General features: G+C 38.4%; 1 long non-coding RNA gene across 1 annotated transcript in view; it reads right to left on the bottom strand.

The window, feature by feature from the left end:
- Positions 1-401: 401 nt before the first annotated feature.
- The window catches only part of LOC311260392, a 38,766-nt gene continuing 18,670 nt past the window's right edge, over positions 402-20,497 (bottom strand). The window contains exon 4 of the long non-coding RNA XR_014623008.1: positions 402-3,688. This is a non-coding gene — a long non-coding RNA (uncharacterized lncRNA). The remainder of the gene's footprint in view (positions 3,689-20,497) is intronic.

Below are 20,497 nucleotides of genomic sequence, written 5' to 3'. Positions count from 1 at the left end.
AATACACAATTGAATGAAGTTCCGGCGGACTAGAAAAGGGAAATCCGATTCCTTTCCCCAAGTTAAAACCTCTTGGACTGAAAAAACAGATAATTTCCCCCCACCTAGCCTGTCCATGGTGAGGCAGTGAGAGTTTCAATGTCAACAGCATCATTCCTAACACCAGAAGTCCCCTAACATGAAAGAGCAAATAAATAACCTCACAGATGAAACAACACAAGTTATGGTAGTCCACAAAATACAGTTATAAACAAAGTAATGAAAAGTCCTTAACAAGAGACAAGTTGGTTTTCATGAGCTTCCATGTATCTATAGTTGTTTGCTTCTCATAAAATCTAGGTGATGCCAAAGGTCAAACTGTGATGAAAACTAACACAATAATGAAGACAACACACAACAACTCATCAACAACATAGATGTTTTTATTATTGCACTGGCAGTCAATCAATAGACATTGGATATATTCTTACTGTTATTGTAGCCTGCATATTTAGGTTCAGCAAACAGTTCACGAGCTGTGAGCTTGCATAACAAAACTGTTGTTAGGCCGACAGGTAATAGAGCAATAGTCAGCAGATTGGAGCACCTTGCTTGCTTGTGTTCAAAGTAATGAATTAAGTGATACATCCCTGGATCCCTGGAGAGCTGCTGATCACTAAAATAGACAAAGCTAGGTCTGTGAATTCAATCAAATCTCACATATTAGGATAACATTTTAATGAAGGGACTCATTACTATTGTTTTCATAATTTGAGTTGGAGAAAATCTGAGTTCAGTCAGGCAGTTGTATTATAGACTTAATTGATCAAACAATACATGCATTGCTAAAAGGATTATTTCTTCAAAATATTGTAGAATTAGATTAATCATATTTCCTGACTCCATTAGAAAGCAGATTCATTCATTAAAATGATTAGTGATCTGTGGGCATAGCCAAGGTCCTTCAAGTGAACAGTGTGATCTCCCCTTTATTCTCAGATCACACAGTTTTAGCTGTTAATTTTCAGATGACTTTCTATTTGGCTAAATAAAAAGTAAGTTAGTGGAGAGGCCACGTAGGAAATTTAAATATGCATTACAAGTCCTTTAGTCGGTATTTGGGCCCTTAATCTCCGCGTTATAAAAAGTGGAGATCAGGTAACGTGCCACCTTCACACTGTCCCTTCATTTCACATCCAACAATGTCATAGGCAAACAAAGGTAAAATCCTCTCTTGTCATCTGCCTACAGGCTATTTCATTTGCCGTTATTTACAGTATGTGGGTGGAATAGGTTACCGAAAGCCAAACTCTAATTCAAAACAGTCAATGCAGCATTCCCTGGATGGGATATACGGGAATTATACCAACACAGCCTCTATACACAATATGTGAGCACATGAGTCCACCCTGCGTCATTAGATTGCAACATGGAAAATTACTGTAAGTGAGCATGATTGATTTTATTTTGACGGTCTTTCAAACCACAGTGAGAATTACTGCTGTCAGTCAGTTTAATATAGAGCCGTGATTTGTGAAATCAGATGGCGTAGTTGATGTAGTCACGTGATTTCACAGGAGCACGTTGATATGAGCAAACAGGTACGAAATCATGGCACAGTCAGTGACTTCAAGGACTGAGACAACATTTCAACAGGATGACACGACATTCTGGGTTGCAGGTATTTTGATTATATTCCAAAACACATATCAGTGCAAAGGTAGTTTCACGGTTACGAGGTGAGGTTTGTTGGTTTGCATTTCAAATATTGCTGAAGAGAGTTGAATAAGACATGTACACTCCTCTTTATTGTCCTTGAGCAGAGCTCTTAGCCTCCAACTACTCCAATATGTATTTTTAATATTACATGCTACAGACTGTGGGTGTGGGTGCTGATGTTAAAAAAAGAATCAAGGATAAAATTCATTAAAACATATCATAATGAAAACAGTGTCTCTGAACAGAGAGGCAGGTACATGTCAATCCTGACATAATCACACTGGTGTTAGATGGTGAGCCTTAAAGCAGTTCACCTGCTCACAGATGCACTCTCTTGTAAAATGCATGTACAGTTTCTTTATATAACAAGGTATACCCACCTTTCTATTTGTGAAACAGAGCCAACACTAATCAAAGTATTTCACTTCCAAAAAACATTCTCAAAATGCAGCTGTTTATCTTTGTGGTTATTATAATGAATATAGATAAATCAAGTTGATTGTTTCCCACCTTGCATTTACAAGTACAACACAAAAATCAGAAGAGTATATATGAGAGCTGAAGAGATAATGTCATACAGTCTGTTCCCCCCTCCAGTGCATTTATATTGTATACTGTGTTAACCCATCATAAATCACTGTTTACAAACCTTTCAAAATGTAAATGTCTGTGACAGATTTATTATTAATCAAAACTGTATGTTATTTCTGTCACACAATGCCTGTACTTATTCTAAAAGCCCAATGAATAAGTAAAGTAATAAAATGTCTTCTTTAAACTTTGACAGTTGAGGATTGAAAGTGTTTCAAGAGATGGTGCAACACTGCGGTTAGACAGTTAGGCTTTAGTTACAATAAAGTTTTAATCACAAGCAGATTGTCAGCATATATCCTCCTGTGACCACTGGGTCTGGATTAAGAACACAGGGTTAACAATCTGATTTACAGTCTGTGAAAATCCCACTGAAGTCTAATCTCTGATGAAACTCACTCTGCATCAAGCACGCTGCCTCTGCATTCAGCATATCTTTGTCAAAGTTTTTCACTTTGTATGCTTGTGTCTGTTAACACAATAAAACAGATCACATGCATGTATTTCTGTTGACAGTGTGCATTTTATTGTTTACATAAAAATCTATTATATCCTCATCTCTAGGCCAATACAACAACTCCTTCTGCATGTGAAAATAGACCCTGTCTGTTAAATTTAGACCTGCCAATCACTGCTCCTGTCAAACTGAACTTGGTGATATTTGTACACTCAACCCAATATAACAAACAGTTTATAATATGTGAGGGAAGAATCTGTGTGGCTAATAAAAACAGCAAGGTGGAGAAATAAATACAATACAAAAAATGTTTCTTTTCTTTTTTTCCCTCAACAGGAACACAATCAGGTGTTTGCATGGCTTGCTCAAAAGTTTCAAAATCGTTTTCTTTTTTTCTGCTTGTGGAGGGGTAGTTTTACATCAAGCGAGTACAAAACTACTGTATATTCAAAATTACTTTATTTAGGACAAAGATAATAAAGCAGATTGTTTAGTTTATTTATTTTTTCAAGGTTAGATTACACTCACCTGTAGAAGGATGTGTATACTAACTATATTTTCATCTTTTTATTCAGGAGTCAGTTTAAATATATTTCGTATGTGATGCTTAACCCAATATGGGTCACATTCAATCCTCTCTATCCGGGTTTATCACAAGAGATCTCTCAGCTCTAGGACACATGAGGTTAAACATCCAGTTTTGTTTGATCCTGGAGAGATCCTGCCAAAGATTAATCCATAATGCCTGTGAAATGGCCCTTCATCCAACAGGCTGTGCTGAAATAACACAGACTGTTCTGTTCCCAAACACGCTGTGGCTCTCCAATGACCCAATGTTGCACCACTTCAGGGAGCCCACACAGCACTTGTTCTTCCAGCTGGAGAGGCCGTTTCATTTTCCATCGTGGCAGCGTGAGGCGCTCGCTGGATGAGCATTTACACCTGCAATTTATTGATAAATGTAGATTGGTATGGACATCAAGACAGCATATTTTAGAGACAGCATAATGTAACTGTTATGAAAGATTTGTGTGTACGTAAACAAATGTGGTACATAAAAAGCTTGCCTTTATTTAAAGCACATGATTGATGGAGTAGTGAATATTTATTACAAGTAGACAGAAATGTCTCAAATGCAAACAAGACATGTTAAGATGGATTTCTAGATGGATTTTCCGTACAGATTGAATTATTTTGAATCTTTGCTGGTAATATTTGGCTGCTCTCCAATGTTATACACCTTGCTGGGCTGAGGTCAATTCACTTTAAGCAATCAGCTAATAGTATAAATCTGTTCAGTGGGTGGAGATGAAACCTTCATTTTTAATAATTTCTCCATGGAGCTGGTCTGACAACACAGCCATACTCAAATACTATCAGGGTCTAAATATTGAAAATAATCCCACGTACATATTGACTGAATAAATAAAAGTAGATTAAAAATTATAATACAGACCAGCACACATATGCAAACAATATAAGGGATTGCATACATTTTTACACACACACACCTGTGCAGACCCAATAATTATCCTCACTTGTTCACTCATCCGGCTTAATGCACGAAACTGCATATGTGTGTATGTGGCTCCTGCTCTCAGTAAACCGAGGACGAGCCCATGATAACACAGAGCCCGGAATGACACAAATAACACACAAACACGTGAAAAAACGGGGAGGTTTTGGTCTCCCTGGGGGTTAATATTCACGAGGGAAGCACAGGTCACATTCGAGCTGTTTACATATGCATGCGTGTACGACTTAGTGTGAACGCTTTCCCTTGCTATATGGATTTGTGTATGCTGTTTGTAGAAAGAGCAGTAAAGGATATACAGTAGTGTGTGTGCCCAAATATGGGTATTTTTGATACAAATACACACATATATATACATTTGTAAGCCTGCGTACCTTTATGTGATGCATATAGCTTTCTTAGAATGTCCTTTCTTGATTTTATGCATAAGCATATGTGTTCAATGTTGTGTATTTCTGAGGAACAGAGACTGCGGTAAGAATCCTAAGATCCTAAGAGAGCGAAGCGCCACACACACACATACACTGGGCCAGGGCCTGAGGGGTGTGGTTCCTTTCTTTAACTGTGAAAGAAAGGGGCAGGACACAGCTATAGATAGGGGCAGACAAAACAAACACCCCCACACACACACACGGACACACACACACACACGTGCGTGCGGCGACAGTAGCGCAGGTCAAGGAAGCGGCAACATGGAAGGAATGTTTGTTTTGGACTGACACTCTCCTGTAGAGGGTTGTGACTTATGGCCTCCTTGTAAAATAGCTCTCACACAGCAGGACAAACCAAACATATCAATTATTTTAAAGAAATTGTACAGCTGGAGATGTCTGATGTCAAACATGTCCTCTATTTATTTCTCAAGGTAATAAATCCACTTTTGTTATGAATATAATATGAAATTTCACCAATTTGAAAGTGGAAAATGAGACAAATGAGTCAGAGTGTATTCTTTATAAAATATAAAATAGATCGTGAATGGCCTAATTTATATAGTTTGCTATGTGTTTCGGTTCACTGAAAATTTGTTTTACACACAACATGCAAACATTGCATCATCTAAACATTACCTTATCCGCCACTTCTTTCTTTTTTTTGACAGCAAAAACACGACAAGATCATTACCCACAACGTTACTTCAATCAAAACGAAGTGCTAACCTGTTAGGTGTCACTTTTCAAAGTTGTAATCCAGTGTGTGAAGAGGAGGATACAGAAATGACATCCTAGAAGAAGGTGAAAGGACACTGCAGGGACCAGATATTTGACTCAGGCTACAGTGGGATTACGAGGATTGGCCAGCATAAGCCGATATAGGAAACAATGTGAAGGAGACACTTGACAATATTGGCAGAGTGGTGCTATATAGTGGCGCTATAATGCAATATGGGAAGCCATGTTGAGGAGAAAGAGTCCTTTGTCATCTCCAAACTGCTGAAGGGAAAATGAATAGAAAGGATGCTGTGGTGCTGAACTAATAGAGAAACCTCATTTCCACAGCAGAGCCAAGTGGGATTTAGTGTTGACCACACTAGACATCAAAAGCACTCCCTGCTCATTTAAAACAACAGCCCGGATGACATTTCACCTGCCTTCTATGAATCCTGTATTATTACAGCGGTAGCCAAGGCTCAGTCCCTGCATCTATACTGCATTAGTGGTTGCCATGGTAAAAAGTCCTCCATCCCGCATCTATCCTGCCCAGACAGAGAGGCAACACTCATACCGATTTCTGCTGGAGGAAATTGAGGGTCTGAGAGTCAGAAACAGCTGAAACCCGATGACAGCTATTCACAGTTACACATACAGCTGTGTGATGTACTAGCACTGAGATATACTAGAGAAATCACGCTGCGATTTCTTGCAATGTATCCATCACACGTTCACTGCAAAGTAACGACATGGCGACTAGCACAGCAAGCCTACGGTCAGGGAAGGCCACAGGGTGTGTTCACAGATATCTGCAGCTTTATTGTTCTTAACACTTTATTTTTAAGATAATTTAAATGGCATGTCTCTGTTATATTTAACAGGACAGACGGAGGGAGAGACAGAGGGAGGCCATACCCTGGATTTCCATCAACATGACACTATGTGGCTGGTGCTCTAACACTGCTCCCTGATATTTTATTACATCTCATGATGTCATGTTCAAATTAAACTTCACATGGAGAGATGCTGCAGCCGAGGGGTTTAGAGCTTCTAAAAGTCATTTATCAGCTGGATTATCGTCAACAGCTGCTCATTAGAGCCAGTCACATCTGGATTTATATGCCATTTGTGTCACATACACAGCATGTCCTAATGACTGTCATTATTATTGTCATATAATTATGAACTCAGAAATAATTTCAACAAGCCACAAGAGAGTGTGAATGTGAGTTTGATGGGAAATAGCAGGGGAAGTGCACTTTCAAATATAGCTCTACATTGATTTTCAGTCATGATATAGCCGATGTAGTTTACTTTGGATAGATGTACTAGAAAACATAAATCATGCAAAGCTAAAATGACGCCAGCCAGTGCTGTATATTACAGCCACTGTTGGATGTATGGAAAGGGGGTAATAAAAGATCAAATGTGAGAAATAAACATTAATGATTAACTGTTGATTGTGTTAAATAAAACAATTACTGATTAATATTATCAGACCACTTTAATCTGATAAATCAAGCAAAATACATTTTAAAAAAGTGGATTTCTTTTCATTAATAGAATAAGAATATAAACTGACAATAAAAAGTCCCTCATAAAACACAATCACACACTTTTTTACAAAGAAAAGTGTAAAGGAATTTAACAATTATGAATGCTAAAATAAAATTAGTGGAATAACTAAAGCTTTTAGATTTAAATTGTAAAACTACATCATGTTAAAGTCTGCACATGAAAAGATGACACTAATATTGGCTGCCTGAGCCTGACATCCTTCCTGAGCTGGGGAGAGCGCTCCCTGAGAGCATTGATTACATTCAAATTAATCTAATAAATCACGACTGAGCGTACATTTCCACCCATTCAATAATTATAATTTGGTTAGCCCAAACAATTTCAAGCAATAACAGCGACATAAACAGCTGTATCACATTTATCTGAAACCATCTTTCCGCAGCACAAAACAACATCCTGCACGGCTGCCTCCACTTCACCTTCAGCTTAATCAATTTAGGAAGCCAATTTTCTTCCAAACATTCCAATACTGGGAAGGACAAGGTTGTTATATCCATCTTATTAAGAGTGAATACTCTATCATTAGCAAATCAATTGCACTTTCTATTCACGTGTGGAAAAGGCTGAACCGAGAATAAATCGACGCCCTCCCCCTCCCGCACAAAGCCTGCTCCACCGAGCTATATGTGGAGTGAGAAATCCTTTTCTTGTTCAAATTATTTGGAATTGTCCTTTAAACTTCTCCTCTTGCTCCAAAGCAGCTTATAGACAACAATGTCAGGTTGGCCCATAGACGACCTCTAGCATGACTGATCCTCTGTAGCTCTGCCTGGCTCTGTGTGTGTGTGTGTGTGTGTGTGTGTGTGTGTGTGTGTGTGTGTGTGTGTGTGTGTCAGTGTGTGTGTTCATGATTTGGAGAATCTTGACATAGACAGAAAAAGAAAGAGAGAAAAATAGACAACAGAGAGGGAGTATTGTGGATGTTAAATGTCAGATTAAAAGGCTGTGGCACACACACACACACACCATCAGGACAGCACTTCTCTGTTTACATAGACCGTTGGACTTGAATAGCAGCCCATAGCACAGGCCACAATCAGAGCTAACAGGACTGAATTGATGCATTCAATGATGAGGAGATGCTCCTTTTAAATGTTAAACGATAATGTGGCTTAACACGCTAATAATAATGCTTTAATAGACTTCTACACCTTCACACTAAGCTCTTGATCTACAACTCAGTAGTCAGTGCTACTCCAAAACAAACAAAAGCAGGTGGTGTTTACATTTCTGTTGAAAAAAAGAAAGTAAGACAGCCACCAGACACCAGTGGAGAGGTGGATGTTATTTATGTTCTGTCTTACTGTGTTTAAGTTGGCACCATACATCTGAATTGATTCTAAAATCTACTGAGCCTCAACACAAAATTTAATTGTGGTGCATCACTACTGAAAGTCATCTTACATTAAATTATTTTGTAAATTATCACAACAGATCAACTATATTTTTTTCCAACATGCACTATACAGGATCTTCCCTAACACTAAATACACAAATGCACTTGAACAACATAACACACACATCACCTAACTATTGAATACACGATCATATGTAGTCACACGCAACCTTGGGCAGTTCGTGTCTATTGAAATCTGTTTCAAAAGAAAAAAGAGGAGAAATCTGTGAGAAATAAGAAGAATGAAACACACTCTTGGTCTTGAATTGATTTCAAGGCCTTGAAGGTGAATCACAGCATCAGCTGATTCACAGTACTTAAGCAACTATAGAAATCTTATCATTTTGGTCTGTTGAAGGCAAGGTTAAGTGTATAGGCATAGAGGTATATATTACCTGGTGAGATAAGAAATACGCAGCATGATAATAAATCTGAAAGATGTGAGTATTTGTTATCTGGAGAGATAAGAAATATGCAGCGTGATGATAAATATGAAAGAAGCTTCACTTAAAATGATTTTCATCTCTTCGAATAGTCTGATCAAAAGCCTTAGAATATATGTATTATTTAATCACAAGTCTCGTCAACATATGGCTTTCTGGCTATTAGTATATCTACAGCCATACACTGATGTGATCCAGCACACACACACATACACACAATCGACAAACATGGAGTCACATCACAACACGAGCTATTTAATTATGAGCTGTTTGTTTCAGGTGACTGCTCAGTGGTTGATTTTCTAGGAAATGATGTGTGAAGAACACAATCGACTTCAGGACAGAGCAAGAGATCAACACTATTGCATGTTTTACTTGAACTGATTATATGCAATGCACTTTTTTGGATGATAACTTTTGAATGAATCATCTCAGAGTGGAGCCCAAATTGAAAAAAAAAAGTGCAAACCTCACACTTTACTGTCACAATACTTTTTGGCTTTGCAGACAAACTTGATCCATTAAATAAGGTGTGTTAAGATGTCAAACCACCTGAAAGCCAGAGGGGGAGCTATGCTGTTCAAACACGTAAAGTCTGTTTATAAGATATAATCTATTAGTTTGTATTTTCTGCAAGAATTGTAAAAACAATCAGTGTCCTAATTAACTTCACTAATCTTCCTAACATATCTTTGCAAATATAATAATAATTATAGTAGTGGTAGTAATAACAACAACAACAACAATAATATACAATATACAAATACAATAATAATAATAATAATAATAATAATAATAACGATAATAATAATAACAACAACAATAATAATAATAATAATAAATCAACCCATTCTAAAGATTTATTTGGTTGAAACTAAAATAGTTGTTTATTACTGTAACATGGTTCGTACATTTGTTGGAGATTTTATTCATGCTTTGACACATTGAGATCCTAAAATCCATTGTTTACATTTTGAGCTTAAAACAATATATTAATGTTGATCATCAATTATTTAGAGTATTTTGGTGTATTGACTAAATACGTCTAAGGAAGTATTTACAATATATAACATATTTCAGTGTTAAACCAAATTTAAATAAAACATTATTATTATATTTGAAAAAGTAAATTATTTATTTATTTTAACAGAAATTAGTTATTCCATAACATTTAATTTGACTTAACTTGGTATTAAACTACGTTGATATGAATCAACTGTTGTTCTCACCGAGTTCATTTCAAAGATACAACTTGTTTCTGTGCTGGATAACCTTGAATGTTATATAAGATGACTAATATCTACATGTTTTCACATACCTCATTATCATATAATAGATAATATAATAAAATGACAGGAATACTGTACATTACTGGAAATGTGCTTATTTAATAGAGGTTGTGAAGCTTCAGTTTAATGGTATGCGGATATTCAAAATATAACAAAACAACTACTGCAAAGTGAGATTACATTGTGACACTTAACATAATTTGACAATAATAATTGTATCTTAAAATATATGCAGTGTTCTGTAGAAAGGAAATGTAGCTTACAGTAGTTTTTATTCAACAGGCTTCATGGTATTTTATTTTGCCCATAATCAGATATCCAGAATTTTGTAATATGAATTTGTATTTTTTATAAAATCTTAAATTAAAATTAGATTATAATAAAATCTACTGAATCCCTCCTGACCACATGCAGCAATATTGAGGAAGTTTTAAATGTATAAATGTAAACATGTGGAGATGTGACTGTGCCAACTTTCATGCTTTTATCAAAAAGATTACACAACGATTTTGCACAAACTCCACCCTGCTATTGTGAGGAAAGTCGAAGAAAACAAATCAGTATCGGATGAAAATCTGAAGCGACAGAGGCGACACAAGCTTGTAAACAACAGCCATGGTTGCCACTTTGGCTCTCTGTCTCACTGACCGCTCTGTTAATCCACTTAAGACACAATACACAACAGACCCATGCTACATCTTCCCAACAACTTATCATTAAAAACGTTTCATTTCAGGTGTTCCCCTGCTGTTATAAAATCATGACTTTTGGGGTAAAAATGACTGAAATCGCATGATTTTGAAGTCCAGACACTAAAGGAAAACAGCATCCCTGGGTCATCGGGACCTGGCTGTGGTCTGTGTAATTTTTCACGGTGTCTTCTCCCTCGCTCTTTCCTCTCTCCTCTGCATTACCTTAACAAAAGACTCACACACACACATACATCCACTCCACCAGTGTGACAGACAGGGAGACAAAATGGCTGAATGGTGATGGAGGAGCTGCATGTTCCTTTATGTGTCGACTAATCAGCCAGCACTAACATGTGTCAACACTACACTCACACTCTCCTCAGAAAGGGGACATTGTCCAACAGACAGAAGGAAAAACTAACACTCCTTCGATATCCTGACAACAAATGTGGAGCAGATAAATAAAGCTTCAGTCATTGTCAGGATATCTGCAGCGAAAATATCAAGATAATTATTCTCACAAGAAAATGTTTGAGGGAAAAGCACCAATTTATTTAATTTTAGTTGATGTATTTTTAAAACCGTTTCTCGTATGCTGTATTAAATCGAAGCAACTGGAGGAGGTTTTATAACGACGGCTCCTCCGTGACAGCGGAGGGCTGGCCGACAGCTACCTTTTGAAGCCTGCTGCAGCAACACTGATATCCACCACCACACGTACACATACAGTGTCATCAGTAGTCTACAAATCCTGCTTGTCTCCACTTCTGCTGTATTTTATTAATATAATTGACAGCTGACAGTATCATCAAATACAAAAATAATATTCTGTTGATACTGTATATCTGGAGTCAACCCAGACCATTGAAAATATAAAGTAAAAAAATTGAGATAGATAGATAGATAGATAGACAGATAGATAGATAGATAGATAGATAGATAGATAGATAGATAGATAGATAGATATGTTTCTAAAGTAGGGTGAATAATGTTATAATAAATGTTAGATTTTTTTTAACAATAAAATCATTCTAATCATCCTCAATCCATTCCCCAATTATGAAATAACATCAATATAATACAGTAATAGACATGGAAGCTTAATTTTGCATTGTTAAAAATGAAAGATGATAATAATAATAATAATAAAAGATAATTAGACACATGACATTTTAGCCACACTGTGTTTTGGTGGGTCTTTTGTGAGCCTGTAGATTTTTGTTGTTTTGCACAAGTCAAGCCCCTCTCTCTCAACCATCATGCATAAACATACTGCAAGAAGGACAGAGATAGAGCGAGAGGAGAGAGGCAGAGAGGTGGAGAGATAATGAACCTGTGTCTGCTACTGCTATAGGCAATCAGAAACTAACCTTGTGAATAATCAAGGCTTGGCAGACTCGAGAGAGAGGGGGTGAGAGAGGAAGAGAAAGAGAGAGCGACTATAGCACCAGTCTCTAATCCTATCAGTCCGGTCCATGGTGTGTGTGTGTGTGTGTGTGTGTGTGTGTGTGTATGTGTGTGTGAGGTTTGCTTCTTTAGGACAGCTCCCACTGCGAGCAGTGAAAAGCAACCTGAAATCAAAGCCTAAATGCATCTGTGTTTATGTTTATCACACAATGGCAAACCTTCTCTCACTGAGGCCCTCTATACATCTGAATCGTTCTCTACGGCTCTGTGTCTTTCTCTGCCTCGCCATGCATTTCCAGGATTTTATTTTGTGTGTTGTGTGTTACATATCGGTGCGTTCCCCTTGAAATGGCTTTCTTTTTAAGCTGTGCATCACTGTCAACTGCACAAAAAATGACTGTAGGGCTCGTGCAGGGTAAAAAGGCATGTTTAACCTCTTACAATGGCATGCTGGTTTAAGAGTAGGGTAAGGGGGAAAGTATATATTGTATTTGCATTTAACAGTGCTGTGACATTGCTGTATGTTTGTTGAGGGGGGGTCAAGTAGTTGAGGCTAGCTTTAAAATTAAAATAGAAGGACAGCAAGCGATGGCACAGACAACTATAAGTTGTCAAAAAATAGCAAAAAGAAACAAATATTATAAGTCTATATCATATGCTTTACATATTGCATAGTCCTGCATGGATTGCAGCAGGACTTAAATCATATCCTTGTGTTTTGTCAACACACAATATATCTGTACATGCTTCCTACATAACAACCGCTAGGCTGCTTGCAGTTCTCCTTTTCGACAGGGACAGATTTGGAACAAATTACCCCTGCTCTGTGTGTGTGTGTGTATAGGTGTGTGTGTGTGGCAACACAAACAACAGCTGATGCTGTGGACAGGTGGACAGAAGGTCGCCCTTCCCCACTAATGTGCACACGAGCATTTGACACACACCAGGTATGTGTTAGCATGTTTGCGTCGACACAAATCTCCCATACTAAGCATATATAACTGTGCAGAGTGCAGAGCTGGTAACTCCAATTAATGCATTGTTCGACATGCACACAAACACGCACACCCGTACACCCTCCTAACTTGTGAACAAATAATCGGACATACACGCGTTGACGGAAAAACACAAAACAACTCCAAATGCCAAAATAAAAGAATCGCGTGACAAAAATCAATATTACAACAATGGCTTTTAGAAACAAAAATGACAAAGCTGTGTCTTCTGTCTTACGAAGCCGTCCGCTAAAAGCATATTTCTCGCCCTCCATCTTACAGCTGGCTGGCCGACAGGCAGACAAAGAGACACTACCGCAGTGTGAAAATATACTGACGTAGCTGGCTTCTCTGTGGCTGAGATCGGTCTGTGTGTGTGTGTGTGTGTGTGTGTGTGTGTGTGTGTGTGTGTCTGTGTGTGTGTGTGTGTGTGAGCGGGAGTGTGTGTCCATGCTTTTAGGATTGAAGCAAATATGCATGCTATGTTTTGGAGTGGGTGCACATGTGCAGGAGGTTCATGTGACTTTACTTTTGAATATGCAGCGAGTTTATGTATATGTGTATGCATGAATGTTCACTGTTCTGATTGTATATGCATGTATGTCTTCTTCATGTGTTTTGTTGATATGCTCTTGTGTGTTCATGTGTGTTTCAGGAGCACAGTGGGGATGGGCATGTTGTAGCTGTAGCAATCTGAATTCCCAGCATCTCAGTGTTCGCTCTTCTTTCCTTCCCCTTTTCTCACTCGATACCTCTCCTCTCCTCTCTTCTCCTCTCCTCTCCCATCCTATCCTCAGACTATTCCACAGTGCCGGTTGTAAATAAAATTGCAGAGCTAGAATTTTAATGACGGTCTCTTCTTCCCTATTGTCTGGTTTCTGCCTAGACAGACACACAGAGGCGTTTTCTGAGGATAACAACACACATTCATGCAGAACATATTCAGAATCTATCTCCACCATACTATCATTAATGATACTACTAATAAAACTATACCATTACAATACAAGCTGAACGGATTCGGCTGTTTCTATGAGACATAGTGTTAAGATGATTTGATTGGTTAGCTTAGTGTTAGCTTCTTAATGATCATGTTAGCTAGCTATTTCATGAGAAAATACTGATACTAAGTCATTTTCTGTCCAGCAGCCGTGTATTGACACAGCTATACACATATACCAAATGACGTTAGTATTATCCACCATTATAAAACCTGAATCTGAAGCGGCGTATGCATAAGACAAGTCATAGTGTGTGGTGCAGATGCTCACCTGTGTGATGGAGGCCTGCAGAGGGCCAAGCCAGACAATAGACATAGAATGGGCCATCAGCTAACCCTTAAAATCCCATCAACTAAGGGTTAAAAAAGAAAGAAAGAAAAGAAACCTTACTACAAAGTAAAATAGTAAAAAATGGTCTCCTATCTTTGGTGTGGTGTGAAATCAAAAAGTGATAAGAGTAGAGTAGAGAGAAAAGAGGTGTTGAGGAAAGAGGAAAAAAAATGTAAAAAGAGAGAGAGAGCGGAGGCATGCTAGCACTTCACTGATCAACTTTCAACTTTGAGAACAGGAGCAACAGATGCAGTGGTGGTGTATTGTGGAGGGTATTAGGGTGAGGGACACCCCAAAATCTCCCCCGCTGCGTGTATGCGTTTGTTTGTGTGTGTGTGAGTGTGACAGCAGGGAGCAGCTCAGCGCAGGACGCTGCACACAGCAAGGGGCCATTAGACATGGTGGGGTGACCCACATAAAAGACACACACACACACAAGCACACACACACAACCATGAAACTTTCCTTTTTGCGGCCAATGTGCCATGATAACCATAAAGCCGGGATTCTTTTGCATTGGGTTTAGCATGGCCATTGTCACATGGTTCTCGGGTTCTCACAGTGTAGGATTTGGTGGGCAACTGCTGGTCCAATAAGCCTCAATATATTCAGCACAAATCCAACAAACCCTTTTCATCAATGAAACACATTCTTCCTGCTCAATTTTCTGAGTGAAAACTTCTCACAGTGGATGCTCTGCTGTATTTCTCTGTACTAAGTCTCAACACACACTGCATACACTTGTGCCATGAAGGGCTAATTTCTGTAATTCTGTCAGCATTTATTGACTGTCTTGTGATGATATGATGGGGAGGAACAGCATGTGGTGGGCTGGGAATATGGGCTTCATTCCAGCACATACAACTAGCAATAACACAACAAATTATGGCCACAAAATCACTAATTAAGGCCTGTCTGACACAGAAAGTCTCATTGGATTGGATTACTTTATATTACATTGTATTACACAACCCTACACAAGCACTAATCTCAAAGTCAAGTAAAACTGTCAGAAAGTTATTTTTCCTTGTGCATGTGCAGTAAGTGATTTGATTCTCTAAAATTATTGTCGCAGGCATTTTTTAACATCAACATATTTCTCAAAATAAGATACCATCTCTCCTGTAATCTTTCATTTTACCTTCTAATAACTACAGTTATCACTGCAAACTGGCTTCAAATATGTATTTTTCATTGAGCATTACTTAAAAGTAAAGCCAGACCAATATATCTGTTGGCAGATATCGTTGGCTGGTATTGGCCAATCAAAGATATATCGGTATCAGCACATATGATGTCCAATATTCGCTGATATGAAAACTTTTTTTAGACATTATAATGTAGAAAAAGATGCTTGGGGTGATTTACCATTATTAAATTCCTACTGAAGTTCACTGTGTCAGTGCACTGAAACATTTTCGACAATGAAGTTGATTGTTAAACTTTAAAATAACCTGGCTCCATTACAGATCTTTGTCAAAAGTGTTTAATAACCCCATTTCAAGGGTAAGTGCAAAAAATGTGTCAGTATCGGCCGATAAACCGATATCGTAATTTTTCTCCTTATTTTTACCCCCTATTATTATGGGTATCAGCACTGGCCCCAAAAGTTGAGTGTCGGTCAGACTTGACAGACAATACAGCATATTGTGTAAAAAAACATAAGACACAACAGGACTGTAAAGCACAACAATGTGTAAACCATGTCAAATATACCACTGTTTAAACTGTCCATTTCAGAAAGTCATACATGCCCAAATATATAATAGATGGACCTTAACAAATATTTACCAAACACAGGTTTAGAACTACAAATACACTTCATCCAGCAGTGTTACTGAGATGTTGGACTGGGAAACTCATCATCAACTCAACAATCATTTCATTTATAAAGCGATTAACAATGCATTTTGATACATTTTGATGCATCAAAACCTTTGATTTCTATACATGATTAATTATTTCTCGTGTGTGAATACTTGCTACTTTTAAAACATAGCATATTTGTAATGATCCATAATTTGATTAAAAACAAATGAACCTCCATAACCTCCATTATCTTTACTAACGCTCAGCCACCCTCACTAAAACTCAAGAAGTAGCCTAGCTCAGCTCGTAAACATGATGCACATGCTTACGTCTGTTATGTTTCCCCATCCTATTGGGTTTTAAATTTCCGGTTATTGACTTTCTGCATCAAGGCATAATCTTTCAAGAGAGAATCTAAGAATCAATCCCCCCCCCACACACCTACTGGGAATACATTACATGTAACATGGATGGAGGGTTTTTTGCTTTTCATTTCATTTTTTAAATTAAAGTTGACACTTTAATATTAATAACTGTGGCATTTAAATATCTGTGCAAGCTAAGGAGAAGCCTGTCATGTCCATAGTGTGTAAATTAGTCTATTTTCCTTTATCCCTATACTGTAGTCCAGATTATTAATGAACCTTCCATCTTTGTCCACGAACTGTGCGAAACAAATCCAGACCTGAGTCTTCTTCTATGTAACAGCTATGAAGTAATAGGCCAAGTCTGTTTTGCTTTTATGTTGTTCCCTTGCTGTATTTCATAACCTAATAGATGACAAAGTTCATGTATGTGCTCAGTGAGGCTAACTTGTAAGTCCTCCAATGTGGTATTAGTCACTGAACATTTTCCTTGGTGCAAACAAACTCAGAAATCTGTCTGCCCCCAGTAATCTATCCATTTGTTCATCTATGCAGTCCTTATAGTGATCTATTCATGCAAGTATATGTTCCTATATAAACAGGCACACTCTCAGTACGACGAGGCCAATTATTAATTTGACTAAGTTGAGGCAGCATCACGTTCTCCAGTAACTCCAACACACTGTTGTGTTCTGTAATAAATCTTGAGCCATGTCTTTTTTCTCTCAGATAATTACAATTTGGCTGCACAGCTCCTCTTCCTCACAGTGCTTCACAGCAGACAGATTGGTGTGTTGGTGAGTTGGCCTGCAGTTCTGAAACTCTCCTTCTTTCATTATCCTTATCTCTCCATATCTCTCTCTCTCCTGCCCCCACAACACACACACACACACACACACACACACACACACACACACACACACACACACACACACACACACACACACACATACTGTATATTGCCAGAGGGATTTGCAGCAGCTAGGCAGAGCGCAAGAGAGTGTATGTGTGTGTGTGTGTGTGTGTGTGTGTGTGTGTGTGTGTGTGTGTGTGCACAGCAGGGAGTTGCCAATTACAGCAGTGATTAAAACCCGGTACTGTGGAAAGAGGGAGTGAGAGAGGGAGGAAGGAAGACAGAAAGAAAAAGAAAGGGGTACGGAAAGACAGACAGACAGAGCTACAATGAACAAGGACACAAACATGTTCCTACACATGCAGCTTTTTCCATAAATGTAACAGAATTGCAGTTGTGATATTTGTGGACAGTCTGAGTCAAAGATTCAGGCTATTTTCTGTATGAAACCTGAGTAGGATCTCTGTAAAGGTGAGTGCATGTGTCAAAATAACCAGCATCATTATTGTAAGGAGGATAATAACAGATAATCAGAACCAAAGTGCATTTCCTCAGACTAAGCCAGCCACTCCTGCTACCTCTGTGGTTAAAGCTGTGTCACAACATTTTAAATTTTGTCTGTGAAGCTTAGTCGAGCCATACTGAGAGGAAGACATGACATGGGATTTAACAGTCCACACATTCAGTGACTGGCTGTGGCCAAGTCACATTGCAGCCTCTTGTCCTATGCATTTCCCACATCTGACCAGCCTTAACGGTAGAAAATGTATGGCAGAGAGAAAGGCGGAAACCCCTCGCAATGAATCAGGCAGAAGAGTGAATGGAGAGAAAGAACAGAGGAAGGGGCAGAATGACAAACAAGGGAATGGTACCAATGTATCTTTCCCTTTGTCAGGACTGGGTGATCGATAAGATATTTCACAGTTTGCATCAAGGAGCAGGGGCAGCTGCATCTCTCCGCTGATGAACTGTATGCCTTCACCACATAAACTAGAGCCTGTGGCTGCAAAAGAGGAGAGGTACATTAGAGCACTGGACGAGAAGGTGGTTCAAGAGGAATAGATGAGAAAAAAATATATGTTGAAGACAATAACAAGAGTGACAAGGAAGTAAGAAAAAACATAGCAGTACAATGGATGCTATGCAATTAGCAATACTGCTTAGATAATCAAATTCTCATTGTCATTAGCAATACATTAATTGCAGCCATTACATTTATTGAAGCCATTAATAGCAGGCTCATTGTAGTAAAGTCTCATTCCCAATTTATCAAATACTGATGTCTTGGGAGTGTAGGTCAGGTCGGCCACCGCGTCAGTGTTTGACGAGTAAGGAAACACAAAGCATCAGTATTTTGAGTTGAGAATGAGACTCAAAAACTTTCTTACAGCTTTCCAGTTTCTTACAAATGTGTACATAAGCTGTGTCTGAACTGGTCTTTGCATTTATGAGTATCACTAGTGTGGATGATCTCTCATTCATTATCGATAGTAAAGTCTTTTCTCAATAACAACACAGGTTAAAAGAGGCTACATTCACACCAAATCCAGCAATCTGGCAACAATGCACATAATCTCATTCATTTGAATGAGGGCAGTCCTCCTCCTAGTCTCCCCTACAGTGGCAGTCCCCCCTGCAGGCCCTCTGCAGTGCATGGTGGACTCAGTAGAAGAGGAACTGCTCCCTATGTAGATTTAAAAGGCTAATTCTTAAGAAACAAGAACACAAAGGTTCTTATTTTTAGGTGATTATACAGTAATGAATACATAATTCTTAATATAATATTCAATTTCTGCCCCTACACTGGACCTTTAAAGAAGTCAGTGGCTGAAGCACTTTAATTAAACAAATGTATCACTAGTAATGTCTGCAGGGTTGGACAGACAAAACCACTGCATTTCCTCTAGTCATGATGTGAAGTCATGTGCCGCATTTGTGTCGTGTCAGATGATACAAGCTCCCTACTGAGAAGCACCTTTTACATCAGCCTCCTGGCGTACTTAAATTCAGGAGATGTGGTATTTTTGTAGGCTTAGGAAACGTGTGTTGACATGGGATGCAAACACTGAAATAAATCCTCTAATGTTGACTATGCAGTGATTAAAACTACGACTCACATTCACTGTAAAATGCAACTCATCCTCATACCTTAGAGACTTATAAGTGTGTTTGGTGGACTATAAAAATTGAAAACAAATGAAAACTCAAATTCTAAAAAAGTTGAACACGTATTTAGATGCTTAATGTTACAAATCCTTCTTGGACATAATCATTCCAGAATGTGTTGTCACATTTGTTTGTGAAAGTCTCAATTAATCAACGAGGGCTATGCAACAGATGACAAGATTATAACAATTAACAATACACTGTTTTATTATTATTCAGGTATTGACGTATTCAAATAAACACAATCAACACATTACTTTCAATTCTTCTTGTCACTGCTGCTAAATTTGAGAAGGGTCCAGCGTCAGCACTGCAGACTGTACAAACCACACCCGTACAAATTCCGCCCCTGACAAAACACGGCCATTTTCTCAGTGGCCAAGGAAGTAGTGACCAAACTGTGTAATTACACTGTCACGTGACGCACTGTGGCCCAAAAAGACGTATTCCCATAAACCAGCATTCTGAAAGAAGGGTCTGTAAAACGGTGGATAATTTTTTTGGAGCGTCACAGCCCCTTGGAAATGACTTGTTTCACTATTATAATTTGAGCCATCCGTCCAATAACATTTGGAAATTATTTCATCCCCATTCAAGTTAGCTAGGCGTTAAACCGGAAGTAAGCCGGCTTGGTCTGCGGAAGTCTCTAGTGCGCACACTCTGTGGTCCCTACAATACGGAAGCTATGCGCTTTTGGCTTCATGCGCCACTGAGCAGCTTTCATAAGAAAGGCTGTGTCCAG

The sequence above is a fragment of the Pagrus pagrus genome (assembly GCF_965226575.1).
Source record: "Pagrus pagrus genome assembly, chromosome: 7".
Classification (NCBI taxonomy): Eukaryota; Metazoa; Chordata; class Actinopteri; order Spariformes; family Sparidae; genus Pagrus; species Pagrus pagrus.
The sequence above is the reverse complement of the archived record's forward strand: the minus strand, read 5'-3'. Positions and strand labels throughout refer to the sequence as shown.